Genomic DNA, 16,194 nt, shown 5'->3' with positions numbered 1-16,194 from the left:
TAAATTATTGGGACATCTGTGAAACTATGGGGACATCTGTGAAACTAATGGGACATATGTGAAACTATTGGGGCATCTGTGAAACGACTGGGTGATCTGTGAAACTACTGGGACATATGTGAACTTATTGGGACATCTGTGAAACTATTGGGACATCTGTGAAACTATTGGGACATCTGTGAAACTATGGGGAAATCTGTGAAACTAATGGGACGTATGTGAAACTATTGGGACATCTGTGAAACTACTGGTACATCTGTTAAATTATTGGGACATCTGTAAAACTATGGGGACATCTGTGAAACTAATGGGACATATGTGAAACTATTGGGGCATCTGTGAAACGACTGGGTGATCTGTGACACTAGTGGGACATATGTGAACTTATTGGGACATCTGTGAAACTATTGGGACATCTGTGAAACTATTGGGACATCTGTGAAACTATGGGGACATTGTGCAACTAATGGGACATATGTGAAACTATTGGGGCATCTGTGAAACTACTGGGATCATCTGTGAAACTACTGGGACATCTGTAAAACTACTGGGACATCTTTGAAACTATTGGGACATCTGTGAAACTATGGGGACATCTGTTAACCTACTGGAATATCTGTAAAACTTCTGGGACATCTGTGAAACTATTGGGACATCTGTGAAACTATTGGGACATCTGTGAAACTACTGGTACATCTGTGAAATTATTGGGACATCTGTGAAACTATGGGGACATCTGTGAAACTAATGGGACATATGTGAAACTATTGGGGCATCTGTGAAACTACTGGGACATATGTGCACCTATTGGGACATCTGTGAATCTACTGGGACATCTGTAAAACTACTGGGACATATGTGAATCTATTGGGACATCTGTGAAACTATTGAGACATCTGTGAAACAACTGGGACATCTGTTAAACTATTGGGACATCTGTTAAACTACTGGTACATCTGTAAAATTATTGGGACATCTGTAAAACTATGGGGACATCTGTGAAACTAATGGGACATATGTGAAACTATTGGGGCATCTGTGAAACGACTGGGTGATCTGTGACACTAGTGGGACATATGTGAACTTATTGGGACATCTGTGAAACTATTGGGACATCTGTGAAACTATTGGGACATCTGTGAAACTATTGGGACATCTGTAAAACTACTGGGACATATGTGAAACTATTGGGAAATGTGTGAAACTATTGGGACATCTGTGAAACTATTGGGACATCTGTGAAACTACTGGTACATCTGTGAAACTATGGGGACATCTGTTAACCTACTGGGATATCTGTAAAACTACTGGGACATCTGTGAAACTATTGGGACATCTGTGAAACTATGGGGACATCTGTTAACCTACTGGGACATCTGTGAAACTATTGGGACATCTGTTAATCTACTGGGACATCTGTTGAACTATTGGGACATCTGTGAATCTACTGGGACATCTGTAAAACTACTGGGACATATGTGAACCTATTGGGACATCTGTGAAACTATTGGGACATTTGTAAAACTATTGAGACATCTGTGAAACAACTGGGACATCTGTTAAACTATTGGGACATCTGTTAAACTTCTGGGACATCTGTGAAACTATTGGGACATCTGTGAAACTATTTGGGACATCTGTTAAAGTATTGGGACATCTGTGAAACTACTGGTACATCTGTTAAATTATTGGGACATCTGTGAAACTATGGGGACATCTGTGAAACTAATGGGACATATGTGAAACTATTGGGGCATCTGTGAAACGACTGGGTGATCTGTGAAACTACTGGGACATATGTGAACTTATTGGGACATCTGTGAAACTATTGGGACATCTTTGAAACTATTGGGACATCTGTGAAACTATGAGGACATCTGTGAAACTAATGGGACATATGTGAAACTATTGGGGCATCTGTGAAACTACTGGGATCATGTGTGAAACTAGCGGGACATCTGTAAAACTACTGGGACATCTTTGAAACTATTGGGACATCTGTGAAACTATGGGGACATCTGTTAACCTACTGGAATATCTGTAAAACTTCTGGGACATCTGTGAAACTATTGGGACATCTGTGAAACTATTGGGAAATCTGTGAAACTATTGGGACATCTGTGAATCTATTGGGACATCTGTGAAACTATTTGGGACATCTGTTAAACTATTGGGACATCTGTGAAACTACTGGTACATCTGTGAAATTATTGGGACATCTGTGAAACTATGGGGACATCTGTGAAACTAATGGGACATATGTGAAACTATTGGGGCATCTGTGAAACTACTGGGACATATGTGAACCTATTAGGACATCTGTGAAACTTTTGGGACATCTGTGAAACTATGGGGACATCTGTTAACCTACTGGGACATCTGTGAAACTACTGGGACATCTGTTAAACTACTGGGACATCTGTGAAACTATGGGGACATCTGTGAAACTAATGGGACATATGTGAAACTATTGGGGCATCTGTGAAACGACTGGGTGATCTGTGAAACTACTGGGACATATGTGAACTTATTGGGACATCTGTGAAACTATTGGGACATCTGTGAAACTATTGGGACATCTGTGAAACTATGGGTACATCTGTGAAACTAATGGGACATATGTGAAACTATTGGGACATCTGTGAAACTACTGGTACATCTGTTAAATTATTGGGACATCTGTAAAACTATGGGGACATCTGTGAAACTAATGGGACATATGTGAAACTATTGGGGCATCTGTGAAACGACTGGGTGATCTGTGACACTAGTGGGACATATGTGAACTTATTGGGACATCTGTGAAACTATTGGGACATCTGTGAAACTATTGGGACATCTGTGAAACTATGGGGACATTGTGCAACTAATGGGACATATGTGAAACTATTGGGGCATCTGTGAAACTACTGGGATCATCTGTGAAACTACTGGGACATCTGTAAAACTACTGGGACATCTTTGAAACTATTGGGACATCTGTGAAACTATGGGGACATCTGTTAACTTACTGGAATATCTGTAAAACTCCTGGGACATCTGTGAAACTATTGGGAGATCTGTGAAACTATTGGGACATCTGTGAAACTACTGGTACATCTGTGAAATTATTGGGACATCTGTGAAACTATGGGGACATCTGTGAAACTAATGGGACATATTTGAAACTATTGGGGCATCTGTGAAACGACTGGGTGATTTGTGAAACTACTGGGACATCTGTAAAACTACTGGGACATCTTTGAAACTATTGGGACATCTGTGAAACTATGGGGACATCTGTTAACCTACTGGAATATCTGTAAAACTTCTGGGACATCTGTGAAACTATTGGGACATCTGTGAAACTATTGGGACATCTGTGAAACTACTGGTACATCTGTGAAATTATTGGGACATCTGTGAAACTATGGGGACATCTGTGAAACTAATGGGACATATGTGAAACTATTGGGGCATCTGTGAAACTACTGGGACATATGTGAACCTATTGGGACATCTGTGAATCTACTGGGACATCTGTAAAACTACTGGGACATATGTGAATCTATTGGGACATCTGTGAAACTATTGAGACATCTGTGAAACAACTGGGACATCTGTTAAACTATTGGGACATCTGTTAAACTACTGGTACATCTGTAAAATTATTGGGACATCTGTAAAACTATGGGGACATCTGTGAAACTAATGGGACATATGTGAAACTATTGGGGCATCTGTGAAACGACTGGGTGATCTGTGACACTAGTGGGACATATGTGAACTTATTGGGACATCTGTGAAACTATTGGGACATCTGTGAAACTACTGGGACATATGTGAAACTATTGGGAAATGTGTGAAACTATTGGGACATCTGTGAAACTATTGGGACATCTGTGAAACTACTGGAACATCTGTGAAACTATGGGGACATCTGTTAACCTACTGGGATATCTGTAAAACTACTGGGACATCTGTGAAACTATTGGGACATCTGTGAAACTATGAGGACATCTGTTAACCTACTGGGACATCTGTGAAACTATTGGGACATCTGTTAATCTACTGGGACATCTGTTGAACTATTGGGACATCTGTGAATCTACTGGGACATCTGTAAAACTACTGGGACATATGTGAACCTATTGGGACATCTGTGAAACTATTGGGACGTTTGTAAAACTATTGAGACATCTGTGAAACAACTGGGACATCTGTTAAACTATTGGGACATCTGTTAAACTTCTGGGACATCTGTGAAACTATTGGGACATCTGTGAAACTATTTGGGACATCTGTTAAAGTATTGGGACATCTGTGAAACTACTGGTACATCTGTTAAATTATTGGGACATCTGTGAAACTATGGGGACATCTGTGAAACTAATGGGACATATGTGAAACTATTGGGGCATCTGTGAAACGACTGGGTGATCTGTGAAACTACTGGGACATATGTGAACTTATTGGGACATCTGTGAAACTATTGGGACATCTTTGAAACTATTGGGACATCTGTGAAACTATGAGGACATCTGTGAAACTAATGGGACATATGTGAAACTATTGGGGCATCTGTGAAACTACTGGGATCATGTGTGAAACTAGCGGGACATCTGTAAAACTACTGGGACATCTTTGAAACTATTGGGACATCTGTGAAACTATGGGGACATCTGTTAACCTACTGGAATATCTGTAAAACTTCTGGGACATCTGTGAAACTATTGGGACATCTGTGAAACTATTGGGAAATCTGTGAAACTATTGGGACATCTGTGAATCTATTGGGACATCTGTGAAACTATTTGGGACATCTGTTAAACTATTGGGACATCTGTGAAACTACTGGTACATCTGTGAAATTATTGGGACATCTGTGAAACTATGGGGACATCTGTGAAACTAATGGGACATATGTGAAACTATTGGGGCATCTGTGAAACTACTGGGACATATGTGAACCTATTAGGACATCTGTGAAACTTTTGGGACATCTGTGAAACTATGGGGACATCTGTTAACCTACTGGGACATCTGTGAAACTACTGGGACATCTGTTAAACTACTGGGACATCTGTGAAAATATGGGGACATCTGTGAAACTAATGGGACATATGTGAAACTATTGGGGCATCTGTGAAACGACTGGGTGATCTGTGAAACTACTGGGACATATGTGAACTTATTGGGACATCTGTGAAACTATTGGGACATCTGTGAAACTATTGGGACATCTGTGAAACTATGGGTACATCTGTGAAACTAATGGGACATATGTGAAACTATTGGGACATCTGTGAAACTACTGGTACATCTGTTAAATTATTGGGACATCTGTAAAACTATGGGGACATCTGTGAAACTAATGGGACATATGTGAAACTATTGGGGCATCTGTGAAACGACTGGGTGATCTGTGACACTAGTGGGACATATGTGAACTTATTGGGACATCTGTGAAACTATTGGGACATCTGTGAAACTATTGGGACATCTGTGAAACTATGGGGACATTGTGCAACTAATGGGACATATGTGAAACTATTGGGGCATCTGTGAAACTACTGGGATCATCTGTGAAACTACTGGGACATCTGTAAAACTACTGGGACATCTTTGAAACTATTGGGACATCTGTGAAACTATGGGGACATCTGTTAACTTACTGGAATATCTGTAAAACTCCTGGGACATCTGTGAAACTATTGGGAGATCTGTGAAACTATTGGGACATCTGTGAAACTACTGGTACATCTGTGAAATTATTGGGACATCTGTGAAACTATGGGGACATCTGTGAAACTAATGGGACATATTTGAAACTATTGGGGCATCTGTGAAACGACTGGGTGATCTGTGAAACTACTGGGACATATGTGAACTTATTGGGACATCTGTGAAACTATTGGGACATCTGTGAAACTATTGGGACATCTGTGAAGCTATGGGGACATCTGTGAAACTAATGGGACATATGTGAAACTATTAGGACATCTGTGAAACTACTGGTACATGTTAAATTATTGGGACATCTGTAAAACTATGGGGACATCTGTGAAACTAATGGGACATATGTGAAACTATTGGGGCATCTGTGAAACGACTGGGTGATCTGTGACACTAGTGGGACATATGTGAACTTATTGGGACATCTGTGAAACTATTGGGACATCTGTGAAACTATGGGGACATCTGTGCAACTAATGGGACATATGTGAAACTATTGGGGCATCTGTGAAACTACTGGGATCATCTGTGAAACTACTGGGACATCTGTAAAACTACTGGGACATATGTGAACCTATTGGGACATCTGTGAAACTATTGGGACATCTGTGAAACTATTGAGACATCTGTGAAACAACTGGGACATCTGTTAAACTATTGGGACATCTGTTAAACTTCTGGGACATCTGTGAAACTATTGGGACATCTGTGAAACTATTTGGGACATCTGTTAAAGTATTGGGACATCTGTGAAACTACTGGTACATCTGTTAAATTATTGGGACATCTGTGAAACTATGGGGACATCTGTGAAACTAATGGGACATATGTGAAACTATTGGGGCATCTGTGAAACGACTGGGTGATCTGTGAAACTACTGGGACATATGTGAACTTATTGGGACATCTGTGAAACTATTGGGACATCTTTGAAACTATTGGGACATCTGTGAAACTATGGGGACATCTGTGAAACTAATGGGACATATGTGAAACTATTGGGGCATCTGTGAAACTACTGGGATCATCTGTGAAACTAGCGGGACATCTGTAAAACTACTGGGACATCTTTGAAACTATTGGGACATCTGTGAAACTATGGGGACATCTGTTAACCTACTGGAATATCTGTAAAACTTCTGGGACATCTGTGAAACTATTGGGACATCTGTGAAACTATTGGGAAATCTGTGAAACTATTGGGACATCTGTGAATCTATTGGGACATCTGTGAAACTATTTGGGACATCTGTTAAACTATTGGGACATCTGTGAAACTACTGGTACATCTGTGAAATTATTGGGACATCTGTGAAACTATGGGGACATCTGTGAAACTAATGGGACATATGTGAAACTATTGTGGCATCTGTGAAACTACTGGGACATATGTGAACCTATTGGGATATCTGTGAAACTTTTGGGACATCTGTGGAACTATGGGGACATCTGTTAACCTACTGGGACATCTGTGAAACTACTGGGACATCTGTTAAACTACTGGGACATCTGTGAAACTATGGGGACATCTGTGAAACTAATGGGACATATGTGAAACTATTGGGGCATCTGTGAAACGACTGGGTGATCTGTGAAACTACTGGGACATATGTGAACTTATTGGGACATCTGTGAAACTATTGGGACATCTGTGAAACTATTGGGACATCTGTGAAACTATGGGGACATCTGTGAAACTAATGGGACATATGTGAAACTATTGGGACATCTGTGAAACTACTGGTACATCTGTTAAATTATTGGGACATCTGTAAAACTATGGGGACATCTGTGAAACTAATGGGACATATGTGAAACTATTGGGGCATCTGTGAAACGACTGGGTGATCTGTGACACTAGTGGGACATATGTGAACTTATTGGGACATCTGTGAAACTATTGGGACATCTGTGAAACTATTGGGACATCTCTGAAACTATGGGGACATTGTGCAACTAATGGGACATATGTGAAACTATTGGGCATCTGTGAAACTACTGGGATCATCTGTGAAACTACTGGGACATCTGTAAAACTACTGGGACATCTTTGAAACTATTGGGACATCTGTGAAACTATGGGGACATCTGTTAACTTACTGGAATATTTGTAAAACTCCTGGGACATCTGTGAAACTATTGGGACATCTGTGAAACTATTGGGACATCTGTGAAACTACTGGTACATCTGTGAAATTATTGGGACATCTGTGAAACTATGGGGACATCTGTGAAACTAATGGGACATATTTGAAACTATTGGGGCATCTGTGAAACGACTGGGTGATCTGTGAAACTACTGGGACATATGTGAACTTATTGGGACATCTGTGAAACTATTGGGACATCTGTGAAACTATTGGGACATCTGTGAAGCTATGGGGACATCTGTGAAACTAATGGGACATATGTGAAACTATTAGGACATCTGTGAAACTACTGGTACATGTTAAATTATTGGGACATCTGTAAAACTATGGGGACATCTGTGAAACTAATGGAACATATGTGAAACTATTGGGGCATCTGTGAAACGACTGGGTGATCTGTGACACTAGTGGGACATATGTGAACTTATTGGGACATCTGTGAAACGATTGGGACATCTGTGAAACTACTGGGACATCTGTAAAACTACTGGGACATCTTTGAAACTATTGGGACATCTGTGAAACTATGGGGACATCTGTTAACCTACTGGAATATCTGTAAAACTTCTGGGACATCTGTGAAACTATTGGGACATCTGTGAAACTATTGGGACATCTGTGAAACTACTGGTACATCTGTGAAATTATTGGGACATCTGTGAAACTATGGGGACATCTGTGAAACTAATGGGACATATGTGAAACTATTGGGGCATCTGTGAAACTACTGGGACATATGTGAACCTATTGGGACATCTGTGAAACTATTGGGACATCTGTGAAACTATGGGGATATCTGTTAACCTACTGGGACATCTGTTAACCTACTGGGACATCTGTGAAACTACTGGGACATTTGTTAAACTACTGGGACATCTGTTGAACTATTGGGACATCTGTGAATCTACTGAGACATCTGTAAAACTACTGGGACATATGGGAATCTATTGGGACATCTGTGAAACTATTGAGACATCTGTGAAACAACTGGGACATCTGTTAAACTATTGGGACATCTGTTAAACTACTGGTACATCTGTTAAATTATTGGGACATCTGTAAAACTATGGGGACATCTGTGAAACTAATGGGACATATGTGAAACTATTGGGGCATCTGCGAAACGACTGGGTGATCTGTGACACTAGTGGGACATATGTGAACTTATTGGGACATCTGTGAAACTATTGGGACATCTGTGAAACTATTGGGACATCTGTGAAACTATTGGGACATCTGTAAAACTACTGGGGCATATGTGAAACTATTGGGAAATGTGTGAAACTATTGGGACATCTGTGAAACTATTGGGACATCTGTGAAACTACTGGTACATCTGTGAAACTATGGGGACATCTGTTAACCTACTGGGATATCTGTAAAACTACTGGGACATCTGTGAAACTATTGGGACATCTGTGAAACTATGGGGACATCTGTTAACCTACTGGGACATCTGTGAAACTATTGGGACATCTGTTAATCTACTGGGACATCTGTTGAACTATTGGGACATCTGTGAATCTACTGGGACATCTGTAAAACTACTGGGACATATGTGAACCTATTGGGACATCTGTGAAACTATTGGGACATTTGTGAAACTATTGGGACATTTGTGAAACTATTGAGACATCTGTGAAACAACTGGGACATCTGTTAAACTATTGGGACATCTGTTAAACTTCTGGGACATCTGTGAAACTATTGGGACATCTGTGAAACTATTTGGGACATCTGTTAAAGTATTGGGACATCTGTGAAACTACTGGTACATCTGTTAAATTATTGGGACATCTGTGAAACTATGGGGACATCTGTGAAACTAATGGGACATATGTGAAACTATTGGGGCATCTGTGAAACGACTGGGTGATCTGTGAAACTACTGGGACATATGTGAACTTATTGGGACATCTGTGAAACTATTGGGACATCTTTGAAACTATTGGGACACCTGTGAAACTATGGGGACATCTGTGAAACTAATGGGACATATGTGAAACTATTGGGGCATCTGTGAAACTACTGGGATCATCTGTGAAACTAGCGGGACATCTGTAAAACTACTGGGACATCTTTGAAACTATTGGGACATCTGTGAAACTATGGGGACATCTGTTAACCTACTGGAATATCTGTAAAACTTCTGGGACATCTGTGAAACTATTGGGACATCTGTGAAACTATTGGGAAATCTGTGAAACTATTGGGACATCTGTGAATCTATTGGGACATCTGTGAAACTATTTGGGACATCTGTTAAACTATTGGGACATCTATGAAACTACTGGTACATCTGTGAAATTATTGGGACATCTGTGAAACTATGGGGACATCTGTGAAACTAATGGGACATATGTGAAACTATTGGGGCATCTGTGAAACGACTGGGTGATCTGTGAAACTACTGGGACATATGTGAACTTATTGGGACATCTGTGAAACTATTGGGACATCTTTGAAACTATTGGGACACCTGTGAAACTATGGGGACATCTGTGAAACTAATGGGACATATGTGAAACTATTGGGGCATCTGTGAAACTACTGGGATCATCTGTGAAACTAGCGGGACATCTGTAAAACTACTGGGACATCTTTGAAACTATTGGGACATCTGTGAAACTATGGGGACATCTGTTAACCTACTGGAATATCTGTAAAACTTCTGGGACATCTGTGAAACTATTGGGACATCTGTGAAACTATTGGGAAATCTGTGAAACTATTGGGACATCTGTGAATCTATTGGGACATCTGTGAAACTATTTGGGACATCTGTTAAACTATTGGGACATCTGTGAAACTACTGGTACATCTGTGAAATTATTGGGACATCTGTGAAACTATGGGGACATCTGTGAAACTAATGGGACATATGTGAAACTATTGGGGCATCTGTGAAACTACTGGGACATATGTGAACCTATTGGGACATCTGTGAAACTTTTGGGACATCTGTGAAACTATGGGGACATCTGTTAACCTACTGGGACATCTGTGAAACTACTGGGACATCTGTTAAACTACTGGGACATCTGTGAAACTATGGGGACATCTGTGAAACTAATGGGACATATGTGAAACTATTGGGGCATCTGTGAAACGACTGGGTGATCTGTGAAACTACTGGGACATATGTGAACTTATTGGGACATCTGTGAAACTATTGGGACATCTGTGAAACTATTGGGACATCTGTGAAACTATGGGGACATCTGTGAAACTAATGGGACATATGTGAAACTATTGGGACATCTGTGAAACTACTGGTACATCTGTTAAATTATTGGGACATCTGTAAAACTATGGCGACATCTGTGAAACTAATGGGACATATGTGAAACTATTGGGGCATCTGTGAAACGACTGGGTGATCTGTGACACTAGTGGGACATATGTGAACTTATTGGGACATCTGTGAAACTATTGGGACATCTGTGAAACTATTGGGACATCTGTGAAACTATGGGGACATTGTGCAACTAATGGGACATATGTGAAACTATTGGGGCATCTGTGAAACTACTGGGATCATCTGTGAAACTACTGGGACATCTGTAAAACTACTGGGACATCTTTGAAACTATTGGGACATCTGTGAAACTATGGGGACATCTGTTAACTTACTGGAATATCTGTAAAACTCCTGGGACATCTGTGAAACTATTGGGACATCTGTGAAACTATTGGGACATCTGTGAAACTACTGGTACATCTGTGAAATTATTGGGACATCTGTGAAACTATGGGGACATCTGTGAAACTAATGGGACATATTTGAAACTATTGGGGCATCTGTGAAACGACTGGGTGATCTGTGAAACTACTGGGACATATGTGAACTTATTGGGACATCTGTGAAACTATTGGGACATCTGTGAAACTATTGGGACATCTGTGAAGCTATGGGGACATCTGTGAAACTAATGGGACATATGTGAAACTATTAGGACATCTGTGAAACTACTGGTACATGTTAAATTATTGGGACATCTGTAAAACTATGGGGACATCTGTGAAACTAATGGGACATATGTGAAACTATTGGGGCATCTGTGAAACGACTGGGTGATCTGTGACACTAGTGGGACATATGTGAACTTATTGGGACATCTGTGAAACTATTGGGACATCTGTGAAACTATGGGGACATCTGTGCAACTAATGGGACATATGTGAAACTATTGGGGCATCTGTGAAACTACTGGGATCATCTGTGAAACTACTGGGACATCTGTAAAACTACTGGGACATATGTGAACCTATTGGGACATCTGTGAAACTATTGGGACATCTGTGAAACTATTGAGACATCTGTGAAACAACTGGGACATCTGTTAAACTATTGGGACATCTGTTAAACTTCTGGGACATCTGTGAAACTATTGGGACATCTGTGAAACTATTTGGGACATCTGTTAAAGTATTGGGACATCTGTGAAACTACTGGTACATCTGTTAAATTATTGGGACATCTGTGAAACTATGGGGACATCTGTGAAACTAATGGGACATATGTGAAACTATTGGGGCATCTGTGAAACGACTGGGTGATCTGTGAAACTACTGGGACATATGTGAACTTATTGGGACATCTGTGAAACTATTGGGACATCTGTGAAACTATGGGGACATCTGTGAAACTAATGGGACATATGTGAAACTATTGGGGCATCTGTGAAACTACTGGGATCATCTGTGAAACTAGCGGGACATCTGTAAAACTACTGGGACATCTTTGAAACTATTGGGACATCTGTGAAACTATGGGGACATCTGTTAACCTACTGGAATATCTGTAAAACTTCTGGGACATCTGTGAAACTATTGGGACATCTGTGAAACTATTGGGAAATCTGTGAAACTATTGGGACATCTGTGAATCTATTGGGACATCTGTGAAACTATTTGGGACATCTGTTAAACTATTGGGACATCTGTGAAACTACTGGTACATCTGTGAAATTATTGGGACATCTGTGAAACTATGGGGACATCTGTGAAACTAATGGGACATATGTGAAACTATTGTGGCATCTGTGAAACTACTGGGACATATGTGAACCTATTGGGACATCTGTGAAACTTTTGGGACATCTGTGAAACTATGGGGACATCTGATAACCTACTGGGACATCTGTGAAACTACTGGGACATCTGTTAAACTACTGGGACATCTGTGAAACTATGGGGACATCTGTGAAACTAATGGGACATATGTGAAACTATTGGGGCATCTGTGAAACGACTGGGTGATCTGTGAAACTACTGGGACATATGTGAACTTATTGGGACATCTGTGAAACTATTGGGACATCTGTGAAACTATTGGGACATCTGTGAAACTATGGGGACATCTGTGAAACTAATGGGACATATGTGAAACTATTGGGACATCTGTGAAACTACTGGTACATCTGTTAAATTATTGGGACATCTGTAAAACTATGGGGACATCTGTGAAACTAATGGGACATATGTGAAACTATTGGGGCATCTGTGAAACGACTGGGTGATCTGTGACACTAGTGGGACATATGTGAACTTATTGGGACATCTGTGAAACTATTGGGACATCTGTGAAACCATTGGGACATCTGTGAAACTATGGGGACATTGTGCAACTAATGGGACATATGTGAAACTATTGGGGCATCTGTGAAACTACTGGGATCATCTGTGAAACTACTGGGACATCTGTAAAACTACTGGGACATCTTTGAAACTATTGGGACATCTGTGAAACTATGGGGACATCTGTTAACTTACTGGAATATCTGTAAAACTCCTGGGACATCTGTGAAACTATTGGGACATCTGTGAAACTATTGGGACATCTGTGAAACTACTGGTACATCTGTGAAATTATTGGGACATCTGTGAAACTATGGGGACATCTGTGAAACTAATGGGACATATTTGAAACTATTGGGGCATCTGTGAAACGACTGGGTGATCTGTGAAACTACTGGGACATATGTGAACTTATTGGGACATCTGTGAAACTATTGGGACATCTGTGAAACTATTGGGACATCTGTGAAGCTATGGGGACATCTGTGAAACTAATGGGACATATGTGAAACTATTAGGACATCTGTGAAACTACTGGTACATGTTAAATTATTGGGACATCTGTAAAACTATGGGGACATCTGTGAAACTAATGGAACATATGTGAAACTATTGGGGCATCTGTGAAACGACTGGGTGATCTGTGACACTAGTGGGACATATGTGAACTTATTGGGACATCTGTGAAACTATTGGGACATCTGTGAAACTATGGGGACATCTGTGCAACTAATGGGACATATGTGAAACTATTGGGGCATCTGTGAAACTACTGGGATCATCTGTGAAACTACTGGGACATCTGTAAAACTACTGGGACATCTTTGAAACTATTGGGACATCTGTGAAACTATGGGGACATCTGTTAACCTACTGGAATATCTGTAAAACTTCTGGGACATCTGTGAAACTATTGGGACATCTGTGAAACTATTGGGACATCTGTGAAACTACTGGTACATCTGTGAAATTATTGGGACATCTGTGAAACTATGGGGACATCTGTGAAACTAATGGGACATATGTGAAACTATTGGGGCATCTGTGAAACTACTGGGACATATGTGAACCTATTGGGACATCTGTGAAACTATTGGGACATCTGTGAAACTATGGGGATATCTGTTAACCTACTGGGACATCTGTTAACCTACTGGGACATCTGTGAAACTACTGGGACATTTGTTAAACTACTGGGACATCTGTTGAACTATTGGGACATCTGTGAATCTACTGAGACATCTGTAAAACTACTGGGACATATGGGAATCTATTGGGACATCTGTGAAACTATTGAGACATCTGTGAAACAACTGGGACATCTGTTAAACTATTGGGACATCTGTTAAACTACTGGTACATCTGTTAAATTATTGGGACATCTGTAAAACTATGGGGACATCTGTGAAACTAATGGGACATATGTGAAACTATTGGGGCATCTGTGAAACGACTGGGTGATCTGTGACACTAGTGGGACATATGTGAACTTATTGGGACATCTGTGAAACTATTGGGACATCTGTGAAACTACTGGGACATCTGTGAAACTACTGGTACATCTGTTAAATTATTGGGACATCTGTAAAACTATGGGGACATCTGTTAACCTACTGGAATATCTGTAAAACTTCTGGGACATCTGTGAAATTATTGGGACATCTGTGAACCTATTGGGACATCTGTGAAACTACTGGTACATCTGTGAAATTATTGGGACATCTGTGAAACTATGGGGACATCTGTGAAACTAATGGGACATATGTGAAACTATTGGGGCATCTGTGAAACTACTGGGACATATGTGAACCTATTGGGACATCTGTGAAACTATTGGGACATCTGTGAAACTATGGGGATATCTGTTAACCTACTGGGACATCTGTTAACCTACTGGGACATCTGTGAAACTACTGGGACATTTGTTAAACTACTGGGACATCTGTTGAACTATTGGGACATCTGTGAATCTACTGAGACATCTGTAAAACTACTGGGACATATGGGAATCTATTGTGACATCTGTGAAACTATTGAGACATCTGTGAAACAACTGGGACATCTGTTAAACTATTGGGACATCTGTTAAACTACTGGTACATCTGTTAAATTATTGGGACATCTGTAAAACTATGGGGACATCTGTGAAACTAATGGGACATATGTGAAACTATTGGGGCATCTGAGAAACGACTGGGTGATCTGTGACACTAGTGGGACATATGTGAACTTATTGGGACATCTGTGAAACTATTGCGACATCTGTGAAACTACTGGGACATCTGTGAAACTACTGGTACATCTGTTAAATTATTGGGACATCTGTAAAACTATGGGGACATCTGTTAACCTACTGGAATATCTGTAAAACTTCTGGGACATCTGTGAAATTATTGGGACATCTGTGAACCTATTGGGACATCTGTGAAACTATTGGGACATCTTTGAAACTATGGGGATATCTGTTAACCTACTGGGACATCTGTTAACTTACTGGGACATCTGTGAAACTACTGGGACATCTGTTAAACTACTGGGACATCTGTTGAACTATTGGGACATCTGTGAATCTACTGGGACATCTGTAAAACTACTGGGACATATGTGAATCTATTGGGACATCTGTGAAACTATTGAGACATCTGTGAAACAACTGGGACATCTGTTAAACTATTGGGACATCTGTTAAACTACTGGTACATCTGTTAAATTATTGGGACATCTGTAAAACTATGGGGACATCTGTGAA

This window comes from Petromyzon marinus, chromosome 64, assembly GCF_048934315.1.
Source record: "Petromyzon marinus isolate PM22_M1 ecotype Great Lakes invasive population chromosome 64, UKy_Petmar_22M1.pri1.0, whole genome shotgun sequence".
NCBI classification, from domain to species: domain Eukaryota; kingdom Metazoa; phylum Chordata; class Hyperoartia; order Petromyzontiformes; family Petromyzontidae; genus Petromyzon; species Petromyzon marinus.
Note: the sequence above shows the minus strand (reverse complement) of the source record.